The sequence below is a fragment of the Silene latifolia genome, chromosome X (assembly GCF_048544455.1).
Source record: "Silene latifolia isolate original U9 population chromosome X, ASM4854445v1, whole genome shotgun sequence".
NCBI lineage: Eukaryota > Viridiplantae > Streptophyta > Magnoliopsida > Caryophyllales > Caryophyllaceae > Silene > Silene latifolia.
In genome coordinates, this window is record NC_133537.1 from 322,160,073 (window position 1) to 322,176,559 (window position 16,487).

The following is a 16,487-nucleotide window of genomic DNA, read 5'->3' on the forward strand; positions in this document are numbered from 1 at the left end:
CATCCTCGGTATCATCATAAGCATGAATTGCACTCGGAAGAACACAGAGAGTAAGCGAACCCGATTTATTCATATTAAGATTTGAGTAAAGTTGAAACAAAGAAGCCAACTGATCCATGGTCGGTGGCGGCGAGGAATAATGGTGGGGCATTTCCCGAACTACGTGACTACTCGAGGCTAAGCTAGGAGAAACGAGGGGAGTGGGGATGACAACGGGAGTAGACTCTCTAATGACTTCTCTAGACTCGACTCGGGCTCGACTCGACCGACTCCGACTCGACTCGAACTCGTCGTCTTCTGGTTCTCCTTTGAACATCTCTCCTTCTCCAGTAGTGAGCTTGAAGAGTCTTCCTTGGTTGTTGGTCCATTTGATAGATTTTCTCCATCCTTTCTTTGCTTTGTGTCGGTTTACGTGATTAACGCGGTGGGGTTGAAGCGATCGTCTTGAAGTATCATAGTAATGATCTCATCTGCGCGACCCTAATGAATCGGTCCTCTCCAAACAAGAGGCTAACAGCTTGTTCGTCGAAGCAAGGTGCTTGACGGGTTTTGACGGTAGGAACTGTTTCGGGAGGAATGAAGTAGCAATCGTGAAAGATCTCGATTCCGGCTAACTTCCTCTCAAGATAATGCCAAGGTTCGGAAATCCATGGAAGAGTTCGAACTTCCTTTTTGAACTAAGTACCCATTTAGAGTGGGAGATATGGTCTCATTTGGACTCCCACGTACTTGCGATTTTGGACTTGAGCGAGCATTTCGAGAACTTCTTCAGTTGTGGGTTTGTATCCTAGTCCAAGTGGTATCCTTGTCGAGTTGCCTTTCTTGTATGGTGCGAAGGTGTTCTTCCGAATTGGGTTCAAAGGCATTCCAGGGAAGTATCCCTGAGACTTGAGTATGTGGTTGACCACCAAGTTGGAGTAGGGATTATAGTATAAGGGTGCCAACTCACTTTCTATGACGCTCACACTTTGGAAGCCCCCAAGTTCGTATATGGGATCCGCAAGGACTTGGTTGTTTGATTGCTTCTCAATTATCGCCTTGATGGGTGACGAAGTGATCGTCACAACTTTGCCATTTAGTGGGATCTTGATCTTTTGATGGAGGGTGGATGTTACCGCTTTGGAAGCGTGAATCCAAGGCCTTCCCAAAAGTATGTTGAATGAAGCTTCGATGTCCACTATTTGGAAATTAGCCTTTCGCTCGATTGGTCCCGTGGCTATGGTTAGGCTAGCAAGTCCAACCACTTTTCGTCGTGTACCGTCATATGCACGTACACCTTGATTGGTGGGAGTCCAATCCGACTCCTTCATGCCTAGTTTGTATGCCGTTTTGAGGGGTATGACGTTGACCGCGGAGCCATCATCTACCAAAGTCATTGGCACGTTCTTCTTCAGACAGATGACAGTGATGTATAGAGCAAGGTTGTGACTAGAGCCAAAAGGTGGCAAGTCTTCGTCTGAGAAAGTAATAGGATTACTTAGCCTCGGTGGTTCTTGGAAGACCAAGTTGACTACATCTTCAGGAGTGGAGTTATGTGCTACATTCAATTTGGCCAAAGCTTGCAGTAAAGCTTGGCGATGCGGAAATGAGCTTGCCACTAGTTGCCAGACTGAAAGATCAGCCTTGGTTTTCTGTAATTGCTTGAGCAAATGATCAGTGGGGTCGTCTTCGTTATCATTTGGTGTGATGACGTTGGTTGGACCGTTTTGAGTAGTGCTTTGATATGGACGACCCGAACGAGTTAGGTGATCCACATCTTGGTCTTCGCCATTTTGGACTATTTCCTTGACTAAGGAGTTTTCAATGAGGTATTCGTCTTCATCGTCATCGGCCCAAACCCCATTGACTGTAGCTAGTTCTTTCATTCTCATGATATCACTTTCTAGTTGTATGATTTGATCGACTAGTCTATCGACCACGGCGATTACTTCTTGCATAGTGGCATTCTGAGAGAAGATCAATGGTACACGTTCTTTAGGTGTTGCATTGGGATTGCGTAAGGTCGTTACCATGTTTTCTAGTTCCCGCATTTGTCTATCTACACTCCTTGCCCATGCGATGAAGTCGGAAATGGTAGGGGAGATGGTAGAGTAGAGCCTTTCTTTCTCAATTGCATGAATTTCATTTCCGGTGGGAGAAATGAGATGTGAGCAATCTAAGGTAGATTCGTCACTTGTAATCACTAGAACTCCAAGAGGATTCTGAGTGTTGTTGGGCTTACCTCCTGGTGGAATTGGAAGTCGACCATCTTCGATCATATCTTGAAGCACGTGTTTTAACTTGTAGCATTTTTCTGTGTCGTGCCCTTTGCCCCTATGGTATTCACAGTAGGAGTTTTCATCCCAGAATTTGGACTTCTTTTCGGGTTCGGGAGTAGGTCCAATGGGTTGGAGTTTACCTTGCTTCATTAGCCTTTTTAGAGCGTTGGAGTATGTATCCCCAAGGTTTGTGAACTTCCTTGGTGGGCTAGTTTTCTTGGATGGCTCGAGAAGGTTAACTTCGTCGGTTTTGCTAGTAGAGCCGTATGAACGACTTGTGGACCCTTGATATCCTCGACCTACCGTTTTGGACAAGAGTCCTTTGCGGATGTCATCTTCAATTCGTGTCCCTAGTACGGTTAAGTCCTTGAAAGTCTTGATGTTTTGATATCTCAAATGGTTGGCATATATGGGCTTGAGATTATCCACGAACTTTTCCACGAGAGTGGCCTCATCCGGGCATTCAACTAGTTGAGTACTAGTCTTCCTCCACCTACTTAGAAAGTCGGTGAATCCTTCTTTGTCATTTTGGGTAAGAACCTCTAGGGTACGCATGTTGACTTGGATCTCGGCATTATCCGCGTATTGTTTTGAGAATTCGATTGCGGCGTCTTCCCAAGTAGCGACCTTTTTGTGATCCAAAGTGTAGAACCATTGCTTCGGAATGGTGTCAAGAGATGAAGGAAAGATCCTTAAGAACATCTCGGGTTTGATGCCTTTGATAGACATGTAGTCCTTGAAGGCGCGGATGTGGTTCAAAGGTTTCTCATGTCCTTTAAACTTAGGGATATCCGTCATGCTAAAGTTAGTAGGCAATTTGGAATTGACGGCTTCATACTTGCGATTGTTTTCCCTATAGATGTCATCCCCCTTAAGGTACATCAATTGTTCCTCTAGGTATTGGAGTCTTTTCTCAGCTGCGGTTGTCCCTAGGGCAGGATTCTCATCTTTAGACTCGTCATCAGAAAATTGTAGTACTTCACCTTTAAGGGGAGGCAACCTTCCCTCTACATCAAAGATACGGCCTTCGATAAGTTCAAGGCGGTCATAGGTTTGTTCTTGAGTGATTTGCATTTGGGCTATCGCGGCTAGGATTCGATCACTACTTTCTTGAATTTGCTGGAGGTTTGTTTCATCACTTGACCCAGGTATCTTGGAAACTGGATAAGAGATTGGCGACGAATCAAAACACGATCGACCATTCTATCACACTTGCTAAAAGAAGAAAAGTTTTGACTCGTGAAGTGGGTGTGTGCCACTTGTGTTGAGTGAGTTTTGAAGAAAGACAAGGTCTTTGAAAATGTGTGTCCTAGCTAACTGTAGTGTAGTTGCAGGAGTGGACTCGAAGTGAGGTTTTGAAATGGGCTTGTGGCCCGAATTTTGACTTGACAAACGGACAGAGTTTTGACCGGATTTTGCGCTAATTGAAGGCCTACTTTTTTTTTGAAAATCTCGTTTGAAAATGAGTTTTGATTTTTTTGAAAATTCGTCATGGTTTTGTTTAGAAGTGGTGATCACGTAAGGTTTACACATTTATACAAGCATTATAACGGGATGCTGAGTGCATTTAAAAGGGTTTTGGTGTAAAAGGGTGGGTTGCCATACCGAACCATCAAACCCGAAGTCTGTGGAGAGGCTCGTGCCAAACAAGAGTAATGCCGATTCCTAGTCCATTTCCTCAAGTAGTGAAGGCCCTTGATACAAACAAGAGTAAGCATCATGGTATGGATGACGTCAATCGCTATCCATCCTTAGGCCCAAATAAGAATTAGGACCGTTTAGACGGGACGATTGGTCGAATGGGTTGGGTTGGGCCTAGGAAGGCCGAATAAACGGTCTAGGAAGACCGAGTTATGAAAACCGACAATTGTCTTGTACAAACGTATTCCCTAACCTTGTTCAAGTTTCACCCTAGCTACACGTAAGTGTATGATCCCCAGTGGAGTCGCCAAAGCGTGACAGCGGGCCGCCCCACGGGGCGCTTTGGTGAGAAACGGGGACAAGCGTTGCATTTTGTATGGAGTCGCCACCAATTTTTATGGGAAATTGGAACCTTCGAATACCTCGTGTCATGTCAAGACACAAAGTAGTGACATGAACACTAAGCAATCGTTACCCTTAGCATTCTATGTCTAGAATGACTCTCGTGGATGCCAATGAACACGGGTGCTCACGGAGATCTGGAGTAAGGGGTGAGGGTACGTATTAGGAAGCTCTTTTGATCGAACACCTAATTCCGCCCGCCTCGATAGCGGCCTCTACTAATGATTAGGGAAGTTATTCGTACTTGATATATTGTCGGCTATATGCATGCAATGCAACATCCATAGATTAATCCTAACATGTGAAAATTAGACTAAGTCGGTGAACACGTAATTAGCATACAATTGGGTCGAAGTTGGGGTTTAATATTGATTACATGTGAAGGCAAGCAATAAAAGAAATACAAAGCAATAATTATAAATTACAATAATAGAAAAATTACAATAATTACATTGGAATAGGCGATTTATGTCGAAAATACCTTTAAAACGGATAATTTGAGAAAAAAGGAATAAAAGAAATAAAAGAAATAAATAAATGAATTAACGAATAGAAACCAGGTGATATTACGAATATTAGTTAGTTAATTACGTAGGTTAATTAAACTAGGTCAAAGCAGAAAGGAGTTCAGGGACAGAACTCAACCTGGAACAGGCGCAGCAGTTGCTGCGTCTGTTCCAAGGGTGAGTTCTGGCTGTGAAGCCAGAACTGCAAATCGTTAATGTTAATTATTAATTTTAATGGATCGATTGATGATATTACTCGGATGAAAATGATTTAACAGATTAATTAACATATGAAGGGGTCATAAAAACAGTAAAACATGGATGAGACGGAATTAAACGGATTAATTACATGAAGGGACGATGTTAATGAATGAGATCAATAAACAACTAAACAAACTAATTAATTGATTAGACTAAACATAATGAATGATGACGAATTAACAATGAATATGGATGCAAAATATACCAAAGATAAATTCCAGAAACTCAATATGACGAAATTGAATCTCTAAAACTCGGATTGAATATTAATGACGAAAACCCGCAAATATTGATTACTTGAGATTTAAGTCGGATTTATGACAATTAAAACATGTGAATTAATGATGATGAATATAATACATGTGAATTATTATGCTATCGTGCGAACGAATTATTAAAGACAAACAGAAAACAAATAGGAAAGACGAATTACAGAGGACGGAGGAAGAAGAAAAGAAGCAGGAACTGCGGCAGCCTCACGAAGAGGCGCAACAGGAACTGCGCTCCTTCGAAGAGGCGCAGCGATTCTGCGTCTTTCTCGACGTCTCCGTCATCTCTCGGAAATCGCAAAAACAGGTTTTTAAAGACGGTTTTAGAAATCGGTTTTGATTAGATGTTTTCGACATAAATCTTAGAATTGATGATACGAAAAGTAAAATACAACAAATAAAGAGAATTATACACCCTCAGACTTACATGTTGACGGAACGAGATGAACTAAGTATCGACCAGTGAATGCTCGACGCGAATGCAATGAAAGAGTGCCCTCGTAAGAGGAAAACGATTGATTAATTAAGATTGATTGAGTGTAGTTGGTCAAATTGGTCGGTCATGCAACGGAGAGGCTGGTACCCGGAAAGATCCGAGCTTACGTGGTCGGAAGTCCAAGCACGTAGGCGCCAATTAGTAAGAACGAAGTCTAGAATGCAAAGGGAGAAGAGAAGGGCGGACACTCGCGTGAGAAATATGAGGAACGAAGGCTCCTATTTATACTAATCACACGGAGGAATAGGGTTTCGGAGACTCTTTGGAAGTGAATCTCGGAAAGATATAAAAAAGATACGTAAATCATGCAAAGAAGGGCTTGGGAAGAGGCGCAGCGCCCACTGCGTCCCTTGGAAGAGGCGCATCACTGCTGCGTCTATTCCCGGAGGTTTTCCTCTTTGAAGAAAGATTTCGCGTTTGAGTTATGGTAGGACGGAAATAATTCGATTATCTTTTGAATATTACGGGATATTATTTGCCAAAAGATAAAATTTGTGAAATATGGAATAGAAATATCCGGAACATTCCAGAACATTCTGACTCGGGATTTAACAATTATCAGAAAATGGAGACGGTTTTTGACCGGACCGAATGTACTCTAATTATCGCCAAAAACGACCGTATCCAGGCGTAGATGACAACTAAGAGGTTGACATTAATATTTGAGCAAACACTTGACGATAATCTTACGAACTGTCACAAATCGTTCCGCGAATCAAACATGCGGCCCAATCATCACCGGGTGGTTTGCGGGAGGTGCAGAAACGAGGTGTCTACACTAATGATTTTGTTTCGGTTCACACCGTAATTGAGTCAAGGGATGCGATATTTGATGAGAGTCGTTTCTCATCAATGGCGAAGCCAAATGATCTAATACCTAGTTCTAGTGGAGCTATTGCGGGAAGTGACAATGTCACAACTCAAGAAGCAACACTTGAAATTCGTAGGAGTAAGAGAGGAAGGATTGCTAAATCCTTTGGTCCCGATTTTCATACCTATTTGGTTGAAGGTTCAAGGGATTGATGTGAAAACTATTATCCATATTGTTTTCACATTGATGAGGACCCTAAGACATTTGATGAGGCAATGAGGTCTCATGACTCTTCCTTTTGGAAAGAGACGGTGAATGATGAAATGGATTCCATAATGGGCAATAACACTTGGGTGCTTGCGGATTTACCTCGGGGTTGTAAACCATTGGGTTCCAAGTGGATCTTAAAAAAGAAGATGAAATTTGATGGTTCTATCGATAAATTTAAAGCTAGGTTGGTTATCCATGGCTTTAGACAAAAGGAAGGGATTGATTATTTCGATACCTATGCTCCCGTAGCTCGCATTACTACTATTAGGCTGTTGATTGCACTTGCTGCAATTAATAATCTAGTGATCCATAAAATGGATGTCAAGATGGCGTTCTTGAATGGTGAGTTTAAAGAGGGGGTGTATATGGAGCAACTAGAAGGATTTATTATGCCCGGTAATGAGCATAAGATTTGTAAATTAATTAAATCATTGTATGGACTTAAACAAGCTCCTAAACAATGGCATCATAAGTTTGATGAGGTTGTTCTATCTAATGGAATAGACTAAATCAGTCAGATAAATGTGCGTATAGCAAATTTGATGACAACAGTAATAGTCATTATTTGGCTATATGTTGATGACATGTTGACCTTTGGTACCAACCAAGTCAAGAAGACCTTACTAAGGCCTTTTTGTCATCAAGTTTTGCCATGAAACACATGGGTGAGGCGGATGTGGTACTTGATTTAAAGATCAAGCGTGAGAACAAGGGATTCTCTTTGACACAATCTCATTACATTGAGAAAGTATTAAAGAAGTTTAATCACGAAAATTGTTTTCCGGTTAACACTCCAATGGATCCTAGTGTTAAGCTTATGCCTAATAAAGGTGAAGTTATTACACAACTTGAGTACTCTCAAGTGATTGGGTGTTTGATGTATATTATGACAAGCACAAGACCCGACATTAGAGTTGGCATAAAGGATCACGGGCTGGTGGGCGGCACGGCCCGACCTGGCAAGAAAGTCGAGGAAGCATGGTCATGACACGACTGGGCTTGAGTCGGGTTCCGACGCGATTTTCTTCAGAAATCCGTGCCCAGGAACGGCACGGCCCAGGCACGGTAGATCCCGGCACGCACCTGGCACGACCCGGCCTGAAGAATTGCCCGTTGATCATCATTTATTAAACAAAAAGTACATTAATATTTAATAAAATATATATAAACCATTAATCATCATTTATTAAACAAAAAGTTTTAAAAATATATCAATTATATAACAATTTTTTTTTAAAATAAAAAAAATATAAAGCACATGGATCGGCCCACGGACAAGGCGCGAAAAGCCCATGGGCCACGCACGGCCCGAGCACAAAAATGGTCGTGCCTTAAGCGGGCCGCAACGTGGGTTTGGATCAGTGGGCCTGGCACGACACGACCCGAGAAGCCCAATATCCGTGCCTGGGCCGGGCCAATTTTGGGGGAAGCCACGACGGGCCGGCCTAGCACGGCCTATTGCCTACTCTACCCGACATCGCCTTTGTCGTTGGCAAGCTGAGTAGATACACAAGTAATCCTAGCCTTGAGCATTGGGTTGCGTAAAACATGTATTAAGGCGGGTTTTAGAAGGGTATTTCGATGCTAATTGGATCACCAATATGGATGATCATTCATCTACTAGTGGATGGGTGTTCTTGCTTGGTGGATGAGTTAACTCATGGGCTTCTAAGAAGCAAACTTGTATAACAAGTTCGACCATGGAGTCGAAATTCATTGGTTTAGCTGCGCCCGATAAAGAGGCAGAATGGTTAAGGAATTTGGTTTATGAAATTCCGGTTTGGCCAAAACCTTTTCCTCCTATCTCTATCCATTGTGATAGTTTGGCGACTTTGGCTAAGGCTGATAGTGAAATTTATAACGGAAAGTCTAGACACCTTAGTGTTAGACATAGCGTGGTTCGTGAGTTGATTACTCAAGGAATTATTTTCGTTGATTTCGTGAGAAGACATCATAATTTGGTTGATCACTTGATGAAGGTATTGGCTAAGGACTTGGTTCTATAGTCGGTAATCGGGATGGGTTTAAAGTCCGTCTAGATCTTTAAGAAAAGATACCCAACTTCCCTCTAACAAATTTTAGAGGCTAAGTTCAATGTGGAAGGCTTATTATGTAAGATTGGAGCACATGTTATAATCTCAAAAAGTATGTGCATGACCTCCATGACAAGAGGTTGAAGTTTAATACTTCTGAATGAAATCTTTGACAAAGTTAATTTTGCAGTTGTATGATGAAAGATTCACCTATGTGAGCGTGAAGTGTAGCCGCTTCAAGAGGCTTGGACTTGGCTTCCTATACTCTCGTGAAAGGATATGGACACAAAGCGGTCAATAGTGTCAAGTTTGTAACTTTAAAAGTTTATTTGAGTCTATGTGTATGTTATCTTCATATATTCAACATGAGTTGAAATGTTCAATCCGTGGGACACCTTGATTCTCGAATACTTGGAATGTGTAATGGACTAATGTGAAACTTCAATCCTTGCTTTCATTTATGTATACATTTGTTGCTTTGTTGTTTTATTTGAAAACATGGGATACATACTTAAATGGGGGAGGGAATGTTAGTGATATTGATCACAAGGACATTTATGTGCATTCGGGTTTTCGTGTCAAAATCGGTTTGAGCTTGAAATCAATATAATGTGAGTAGGAGATTACGGAGGGTACGCTCATATAATCGGATTTATCGAGTTCATGGTTAAAGTGGATAAGGGACACTATTTAAAAGTGTTGTTGTAGTATATTATGTCTCCTAACGGGGTCATATACTCGGGATTAAAGTATATCAAATACTTAGAGAAAATTAAGAAGAAAAAAAACTGACGATTATCAAATTTGGTTACGTCCCCGATCGGGGTTACCTATCCCCGACAGGGGTTGTATAGTTATGTGTATCTCGCGTTTATTAGTCTGACTTTGGCGGTTGGTCTTGGTTTTCATCGGTTTAAAATGAAAAGTAACATACGTACTTATCTTCTACTTATTGAATGCATGCACGTGTGTTTCATTAACACACACACACACACACACACACACACACATATTGAATGTTGAAAAACTATTCTGTATGTTTTTGCATTTTGGATTTTTGACACAAACGAAGTAAAAACCAAACTCTTATTGTATATTGTTCTTTGTTCTTGCCTTAAGGCAAATGAATCGTCTTATCCAACAAAGATTTTGTGATACCCAAAGGCTATAGGGTCGAAATACTCTAAGGAAAGTGTGTTCAACACGATTCGATTAGGTGTAATATACCGTCTTATATAGTTTTCATTTATGTTTTTATAGTGCCTTTGTATTAGTTGTATTATTGGAATTTATTGTAATACAAAAGCTACAACGGAATCATCCTTGATAAAGGGATAATCTCAAAAATTTCCTCAATAAATCCCTCAAAAATGGGTTCTCCTAAAGAGTCAATATCCTTAAAGATCCCATTTAACGTCAAAACTATCATCAAAAATTTGTAAACTCTCTTCATCCCAAAAATCATCCAAAACATTCTTCTCCTCAAAACAATACTCTCTTGGTTCCTTCTCTCCAATCATGGTATCACTCTCAAATCCAGGAGCTCCTTCTTTTTCATCACATTCAATTTCCATCCACTCATGTTCTACCTCAAAGAACATGCTCTCAAATTCACACATCCAAAATGCATCTACATCAAGTATATCACTCGACTCACTCAACCCATAATCATCATGAAACAAGATAGTCTCCAACTCACACTCATCAAATTTCTCAACCACATTATCCTCAACATCATCACTCAAAGGCTCAAGACCCTCATCCACATCCACAATAATATTCTCCTCAATACTCAACAACAAAGAAAAATTAGGCTTCCGACTTCCATGATTTAACCAATCAAAAATATCATATGCCTCCTTATTCGAATTAGAAGACAAATCATCATCACATAAGGAATCAAGCAAAGATTTAACTTAACAATTTATGCCTTTTTTTAATTGTAAGACGCAATTATTCCTCACAAAAACCATGATCATCTAGTGAGTCAATAAATTGCACAAATCTATCAAGCTAAGCCCAAAATTCTTCATGTTCATACTGTGGAAAACCAAGATAAAACAACATTTTCAACATAACAACAAAAAACGTAGCCAAACAAATCTAAAACTAAATTAATATCAATCAGTTGATCTCCCCGGCAACCTCTCCATTTTGATATGTGGTTTGTCGCACTCTCCCAATCAAACAAATTTATCAACTAAACTAGTGTAGTAGGCTAGTCGAGGTCGAACCACAAGGAGATCAAAGATTGACTACTAATTTTGTCTTAAATTATAGGTTAGCTACATGAATCAAGAAATTGGTTGATAATAAGCTTAACAACTAGATTAAATTAACTAAGACTACTAAACTAAATAAACAAATAATGAAATAGATATTTAAGCAATAAAAAAAAGTCTAGGGTCCGATTTTCTCCACCAACACACCTTGTTTACAACCATTAATTCCATTGACAACACTTGGTAATGGTTAGGGGGAAAACGCCTTTAAGTCACCTAACACCTCCCTCACGGATTCGCGTTAGGACGGTAGTCATACCGATCACCTCCCTCCCGGATTTGTGAGACGGAATCACTTATCATAATCTAAGATCAATAAGCCCATGTTAGCTTTCCGGTCATCTCAATCCTTTTCCCAAAGGTAGAGTTCAAACCGGCAATTAAAGGTACCATTCCTAAGTTCTCCCTCCCGGGTTCAACTTGAGTTGGCTACTAGTCTAGGTGAGGTTAGTCGGATCCCAACTTAATCAATTCCCATTGATGGTCAAGGGTCAAGAGTCAACAACAATCCTAAATAGAACATAAACTAGTCAAATTCCTTAATTAACCCCAACTAATCACCCAACAACTAGTTAATTATGAAATCCAATCAAGTAAACTTGACATTTTAAGGATTAATCGAATCCTAGTGAGAAAATTACTCACTACTCATTACCAATGTAACATAAAACGAATCAACAACTATACTAAACATGATGCTAAGAACAATAAAGTAGTAAAGATTTAAATTTTAACAAATCTAATGACTAAATATGAATGGATTAACACTAAACATGGTAAAGACTAAAACTTTGACTAATTAAAATGATTAAAGTAATTAAAAAAACATAACAATAAACTAAATAACAATAAGAGGAAAAGAGAGAAGAAATGTATACCCAACTTGTATTAAAGAGGAATTAAGATGAGAAATTCTACATACAAATGTTGTAGACTAGACTTCAAAGATAAATTAGATTAAACTAAGAATAAGGAAGAAAAGATGAAAAGATGGAATTTTTGGATGTATTTTGAAGAACAAAAACAAAAACTACCCTAAACTACTTCTACTCTTCTTCGTCTTTTGTCTCCTGAAACCACAAAAATGAAGTTGTCTGCCTCTTGCTTGTGAATTTCCGTCCCAAAAAAATGCCATCACTCTACTTTTTTGTCTTCTTCTTCATTTTTGTGTGTGAAAGGTCATTTGGTATCTTACTTATCTAATAAAGCCCAAGTTGAATTGTATAGCACAATAAAAGCCTAAATAAAAAGAGCACATCCTCTACATTATATCTTAATAATCTAAATATTATCTTAAACCAATCTAACGTTCTAAAGTAATGAATTACTATGAAATATAGGAGAAATATAATATATAAAAATATCATAACCATCCACCTTAGTTTTAAGGTAATAATAAGCTTGCTAGTCCAAGGTATATAATATTTTGAGTCTCTGAAATTTCACCTTTCTTCACTCTTTTGACTAACATTATTAAATAAGAGGTTACCATTGTTAAATAATTTTTTTTTATTTTTTTTGTATTTTTATTCTTAATAGTGTGATTAACTTCTGTTTCAGAGATAAACTATTTCTATTACCCGTGAAATTTACGTAACTAGCCATGTTGTCACGTTAGTGGTGTTATGTAAGCTCTATCGCAATGGGCTAAAAGGAAAAAATGCCCTCATAAGAAAAAAAAATGGTTTTGTAAGAAAAAAAAAATATATTAATCAATACATATATTGACAAACCATATCATCAAAGTATATTTATGTTATGTATGCATCAACAATATACTAATCTTTTGTCACGGATTATCAGTATTTTATCATGAATATTGCTATGTTTATTAGTATTTTGCCACGAATATTGTTTTTATTGTTGTTGTATTCGATTTTTTAATTATATTTTATTATACTCCCTCTATCTCGATCTTTTTTTTACCTTTTATTGTTTTTTTATTAAAGACAGTTTTGAAAATCAAGTAACGATCCTCATCAATGAAAAAGTTTCTGAAAATCAAGTTTCTCAAGTTTTGAAAATCCTTTCTTATCCGAGCCATAATATAACTTTTGACATACATCAATATTAACTTATTAAACCCATCAATAACCATCAGATTGTTATGATGTAAATCTTTCCTTCGTAAACATAATTTCTTCTTTTGGAGACGAAAAATAAGAAAGATAAGAGACCTTTATGAGAGGAAAAAAACAATTTTAGATAAGAATAGATATTGGTAACTACATGAATTAAATTAAATTTATGATAAAAGTGTATACCTTATGAATTTTCTTAAATCCTCATCAACAGAATAAGAAGGATCAACCCTATTATAAGGTATAAATGTTGCTAATATGTCGAATTTCACTATAAAGTTCTTTAGCCATGATTTGAATTTTTTAGGGGAGTTCATATTCCGCCTTAAAACACACAAATTAATTAGTAAAAATAAGTCAAGTCGGGTATGACAATGTATTTAAAATAGAATTGTGAGAAATCGTACCAATTTTTTTTGCGATGGTGTGAGTGCATTAGCTTGAAAGTTTTCCTCTTGCGTGTATACGCCTCATAGTGAAATGCCTAAGTACAAAAAATGATTTTATAATCTATAACTACAAGTCTAGCAGTGAAGAATAATACAATGCAATCTACTTTAATTTCTATTAGGTATTTTTTACAGAATTTTATTTTTATGAACATACGTGACTACTACAGTCTATTCAATGTCGACAATTCTTTCATTTTCTCAAATGTATTTGTTGAGCCGATTCAATTAATTTTGAAGAAACGCAAAACTCCAAAGTACTCATAGACGAGTCATTTACAATACACTCGTCAACATTACAAGAGCATTGACTATCTTAACTAATCTACTGAACATGTACACGTGTGAATAAATGTTGTTGATTAGTATCAGTAGTTCAGCACTCTTGTAGCTCTAGTGTTAGTCAGTCTTTGTACTGCATTACTTATACAGTCAACCCTCTCAATCACAACTCTTACCCCAAAGGGAATCATAATAACCTTTTAATTCCACATTTTTATTTACAAATTAAAGATAATGACATCGTAAATAAGAGAGATATCAACTAGTTTAGCTAGTAGAGTCTCGAGTCTTATCAGACGCGTGGGTTCTAAACTATTACTCCGTATCATCACTTTACGAGTATATTTATTCTAGTAACCAAAAAGCAAGAGTCAATTTTCTACATGATCAAACAACAATTGGCAACAAACCGTATTTCATAATACAAATAAACACAAGATAAATATGAGAACTTAGATTATACACAATAGCTTCATTAGCACTATAATGACCTCGTAACAAGAGCGCGACCACGAAATTAGCATAGACGAGTGTTATTGGTAAAAAATGACAATGACATTATTGACAGTCCAGGAGAGAGTCCGAGTGGATTTTCAGCTTTCGCTAACAAACCAAACTCACAAATACAATATTATACTCCGTCTATCCCAATCAATAGTTTACTGTAGATAGCCAATATCTTCAAGTTCCCAACACACCCGATGATTTTCGGACTATAACATGTTTCGAAAATCGATACGTTTAATCGACATTTTGTTTAAACAAACGCGTCAGAAAACTCAACTTGAAAACCGTTTTCAGAAAAGAAAAGCACTTTAAAACATTTCAAAAAAAATACTTGGATTGTCTTATGCACGACGACGGAGTCGCAATGACACTATTTAGAGTCAAAACCGACACCGGACCTAAAATCGTCGCAAAATTCAAATCCCGACTCAACACAAATCAAACCTGAGTCAAATACGCAAAACACCCACACCAAATAACACCCAAACACAAGCTTAAACGGCTAAGCAATCACATAAAATACAAAACACATCCAACAAAACTTAGGATAGAACAAAGAATAAAATCCAAATTTGCGAAAAGGACAGAACACCTCATTGGGTCGTCAACGTGCTCGCGCCTCAATGGAGTGGCCTTGTAGCCACGTCTCCCAAAACAACCAACACCACTCATTTATATATAAACACACTTCTAGCACCTCATCTGTTAGGCACGCGAGAGTTCGCTCCTTCTTTCTTCCTTAAAATTCTAGAACTCGACTTCTTAAGTCAACAAATCCACACGTGTTTTAGACCTACCGATTGAAACCCAAGCCTTACACACTTTATTTGATACCTTCGCCGTGCATTTGACCGACCCATTCGATCAACTCAACATTTAATCAACACTTTAAACCAAAGCAACACTCTTTTCTTACAAAACGGTTTCTAAAACGGGTTTTCCGACTTACGAGTTTAACACTTTGTTGATTCTCGTCAACCGAACATGTAAGTATGAGGGTAAAACAAACTCCTTAACTTTATATTTTACTATTTCTATGAGTTTACAAATGTAAAACGCATAACACGATTCAAAACTTGGAAAGATCGAGCCAAAACCGAGTTTTGGCCTGAGACAGAAGCTCCTTACATCGCCTAGGAGCTCACGCCTCTTATGATATCTCAGGTCGGAATTCAACGTGTTTGAGTTCATCATTCCTCCAACATTTCAATATATTTTTCATGGTTTTTACCATTTCAAATCATTTTATATGATAAACACTTTTAACCATTATCAAAATCATCCTTGGTTATTTATACCATGACGGTTTTATTCCGTGCGACGATGATTTCATTGGTTAATGACAGATTTATGGAGATTTAAACATTTTCATCTCCTATTTCTTTCATTTACTCATATTTGTAAGCATTTTAGTCATAATCAAAGTCATCCTTGGTTTATACATACCATGTCGATTTAATTCTGAGTACAATGACAAATATCGACTAATTACAAAAGTAATGAACCTAACATGATTGGTTCATATATCAAGCATTTCATCTTATTTCTATTTTCGTTCATTTCATCATCCTTATGTTAACCTTATTATAAGTCACCTTTGGCTAACATATATGCCATGTCTATTTAATTCGAGTATCGTGATGAAACGGTTAAGAATACACATTTTACATTTTTATTTATAACTCATTCATATCAAGCTTGCAATTTTGAATTCGACGACGAATATTGCTAACACAATGACAAATATTATGATTCATGCAAACCATACTCGAAACATTAAGACTAAAGCGGTATCGATGACCTATTCAACAAAAGAGATTTTAACAACCTTTTAAAACGGTTTTGATAACCTTTTACAAACCCATAAGGCTCATTTGGACTGCCGCTCAACACGCGCCCCAATGCACCTCTTGTCTCAACCTTTTATAAAATCAGGGGA